The sequence below is a fragment of the Phalaenopsis equestris genome, unplaced genomic scaffold (genome assembly GCF_001263595.1).
Source record: "Phalaenopsis equestris unplaced genomic scaffold, ASM126359v1 Scaffold000002, whole genome shotgun sequence".
Taxonomy (NCBI): domain Eukaryota; kingdom Viridiplantae; phylum Streptophyta; class Magnoliopsida; order Asparagales; family Orchidaceae; genus Phalaenopsis; species Phalaenopsis equestris.
The window spans coordinates 66263298-66267265 of record NW_018164444.1 but is presented as its reverse complement, the minus strand read 5'-3'; the positions used below and the strand labels follow the sequence as shown (position 1 = coordinate 66267265).

The following is a 3968-nucleotide window of genomic DNA, read 5'->3' as shown; positions in this document are numbered from 1 at the left end:
GTTCGTATAAGAAATTGTAATTTCTTATACGAACAAAACTTTAAATTAAGCAACTCAGATCATTCTTTATTATTTACCACCATAATAAAGGCATCCCCTCAAGCTTCTCCCCACATCTTTTCTTTTCTTTTTCTTTTCTTTTCTTCTTTGTTTTTTTTTCTTTTTTTTTTTTATATGAGGATTACTATATCTGGATAGTCTTTAATGGTTTTGAGCTTCACTATCTACTTCTTAAAGTCAAAAACTTGTCACATTTCTCCACTTAAAAAATTTATATTAGCTTAAAGATTTCATAAAACATTAAATTGCGCATAATACATAAAATCAGAATTTGCCTTCTTATTTATGTTTATGATAAGCTAATCACATGAAATTCATCAACCGAAATAAATAAATAAATAAATAAATTTAATTATATCATTTTCTAAGATTACAAATAAACAAAACTATAAAAGGATATTTTGTCCATCAAACAAAATATTTAAGTGATCTCTTAAAGAAAGCTGGATTAATGCAAACAAAACCTGTATTAACCCCTTCACCTCTTGAACCTTTGAAAAATATCACCAACATATCACCCATTAACAATCCTCAATATTACAGACAATTAATTGGTATATTACAATACCTCACTATGAAAAGACCAGACATCATGTTTACTGTAAACTCATTAAGTCAACACATGCACAAACCGAACACACGCCACTACAATTTGTTCCAAAGGCTTCTTCGCTACCTCAAATAAACATTAAACTATGGGTTACCCTTCATTCCCGGACCACTGTATTTACATGCATACACTGATGCTGATTGGGCCAACGACATCAACGACAGAAAATCAACAACAGGTTATTGCATTTATCTAGGATTTAATCTAATCTCTTGGTCTTCTAAGAAGCAGAACACCGTTGCTCGATCCTCCACAAAGGCCGGGTACAGAGCCCATACAACAACTACTACAAAAATCTTATGGCTACGACGTCTACTTGAAAAACTTACAGGGTATTCTTCTCATCCCGTCAAATTATACAGTGAAAGCACTTCAGCTACGCTCTTGCACATAATCCAGTATTTCATGCTCGAACTAAGCACATCAAAGTGGATTATCACTTCATACTAGATCATATCAAGCATAAACACATTCTCCTCCAGCATATTATGTCCCAGGATCAACCCGCAGACATATACCAGACATCGTGAGCTTACCAACAAGCTAACCATCATCTCATCATATGCTTAGCTTGACAGGGGATATTGGAAGGAACTTATCTGCTCCAATGATACAGAGATTGCTCCTATCATGAATGACCTTCTCCTCTGCTTCTTCTCTGGCTCGTGTCCATGCCCTCGCTCCGCCTCTCCCGCATTCAGATATTTAGGTTTAGTTCAATATGTTGCTTTTATATTAACCAATCAATGGTTGTATAATGATATTCTTTCCTTCTGTAATATTACAAGTATGCTGTTATACAGACTTATAAATAAAGCTTGTAACAGGAACATTTAGTTATGAATGAAATATCATTTTTCCACTTATCTGATCAGCATTCTTCTTCTCCTTCCTGTTTCTTTATAAGAGCACACAACAGGGGGCTAGGAAGAAGAAAGAAAACAGCCTAAGGAAAATAGCTTTTTTTCTTCTGTGTGTCAAAAATCTGTCCTCAAATCGCTAAAATTAAAATAGCCAAGTGGTATCAAGTGATGACTGATATCATAACAAACCAAAGTAGCTACTGTTACTAGAAAATAAGAACACAAACTAAAAAGAAAACTGAAAAAAAAATGCTATAAATCAAAACTTCAAATGGATTACTGTTTCAGGTCTTTTCATAAGATCAAAAGTTCACCAAATTGCAAATTTAGCAACTAACTGTGTAAAATAAGAGAAGTATAAAAAATAAAAGCTAACGCACCAAAAAATTTAAGCTGAGCTGCTTTTTTGACTACATAGAGATTAAATTCGTATAGAACAGAAAGCTTGAAGAGGAAAAACCAGGAAAAGAAAAACTAATTTGGCTACGCAGTTCTGTAAATATGCATTCACGCCAAAATTAAGAAAAAAAAACATGTAAAATCCTATAAACCAAAACTTGAATATGAATTAGAGTGGTTCCATTGCCAAATCAAGGAAAAGCTAAGGAAGATACTCAGATTGAACTAGGGTTTCCGTGAGAGGCAAAGTGAGGTATCATGAATTAGTAGAATCCAAAAAGAACAAAAACCCCACAAAACAAACACTCCTAGACTTGCAAAATCGAGAAAAACCTGGCCGAAGAACTCTGATTAAGATCTAGGGTTTGAATCTGAGATCGGCAAAAAATTTTGGACCATTTCTCGATTTATGCGTGTCATCCTTGCGCAGGGGCCATGCTAATCTTCTCTGTATCGTTCCAATTTTATCGGATGTCTCCGAAGAGACGCTCTAGCATTGCACGGAAAGAACTAAGAAGAAAGGCATGATATTGCGTCAAATCAATGTGGGACTAATGACGCGACGTCTCACTTGAGAAAACCCATTGTAAAAAATAGGTGTCACTTATTTAATTGAAGGATGATATTTTATTTTAATTTTAGAGAATTAATATATATATATATATATATATATAATAAAACATAAATATGCCGATTTATTGAAAAAAAAAATGTATGAATCATTTTACAATGTTGAAGATTAATGTCATTCATAATCTCTACTTTTAATTGCAAATTGCTTCAAATTTATTAAATGTCTTTCGGCCATATATATATATATATATATATATATATATATATATATATATAATGAAGAGTAATAGTCCGTATTAGTTTTGAAAGTTATTTAAAATGAATATAATATGTAACTAATCAATCATATTTTATATTACATTTATTATAAGAAAATTGATTATAGATCAATGCGATGAACTTTAAATCGAACATCTTAATCCAAATTTGATTTCTTAGAAAGGTGTGTCAAACTAGATCAAATTATTGGAGTGTTCAAAGTTAGATCCATTTTATAAATACAGTTATTACATTTAAAAAAAATCATAAAGTTGAAGATACTTTATGGTTTGAAGCAAGTACTCAAGCTTGGCATAGACATGTTGATTCATTTTTCAGAAAGATAGTGTTGTATAATGTTCTTATGAGTGTGCTATCTATATAAAAGAGAAAGAAACATAACGCTAAGTGATTTGAATGGAAATGACCTTATTTTTCACATAAAACAATGTCGTAATAATGTTTAGTGAGTTTAATGTAACCATGGCTTGAGAGTCTAAGATGAAAAACAAAGGATTTATGACTTACATCTCTCATTGGCAGACACTACAAGTTGAAGAAGATATATTTGTATCATACAAGTATTATGCAAATTCAGCTCTAAAAAAGTTGGAATGAATGATTGTGATCTGATTAACAATCTCATTGGTTGTGAGGTAAAGCCATCAGGTTAGGCAAACTTAGATTCCTGTCCTTAGCTTAGGCAAACATGACCCTTGATAGGATTATCAAGATCCTAATCAACTCTACTTTGAGATGGCTTCTTATCTTTGAGTCAATTGTTCTCAACAGCCTTCCTAGGGAGTTCAATCCATCATATTCTCATTAATCATGTCTAACTTCAACAATTCTCAAAAGATTATTAGGTTAATGACTTTCCTTTCTAATGAGATCTCCTTAGAGCTCGACTTCGTAACAACCTCCACATGGAGGTCGACTATTTACTATGTTGGGTAGTCATCAAATTAAGCTAGCTATTTGTCCCAAGAACTTATTCATTTAGTTATTTTCTTATTGACAACCATCATGCATCTTACACCTTGCATCATCTTCCTAGTGGCAAGTGGTATTTATTTTGCATTTACATGCACTTAGTGGCAAGTGGTATATTATTATTTTAACTTTCGAAATAGGAAATACATATTTTCATGAATAAGTAATGTAACATATGTAGAAATTGAAGTTTAGGTGTTAGATATGTAAAT

At 32.1% G+C, this 3968-nt stretch overlaps 1 long non-coding RNA gene across 2 annotated transcripts; it reads right to left on the bottom strand.

Moving 5' to 3' along the window:
* Positions 1-525: 525 nt before the first annotated feature.
* Positions 526-2452, bottom strand: LOC110033848. 2 transcript variants are annotated; one of them, XR_002294992.1, is made up of 2 exons: positions 2266-2452; positions 526-1669 (listed from the first exon to the last, which is right to left on the bottom strand). It is a non-coding gene; the product is annotated as an uncharacterized LOC110033848 (long non-coding RNA). The 2 variants fall into 2 exon arrangements; XR_002294993.1 differs by having other exon boundaries at positions 526-1655.
* Between the last annotated feature and the right edge of the window lie 1516 nt (positions 2453-3968).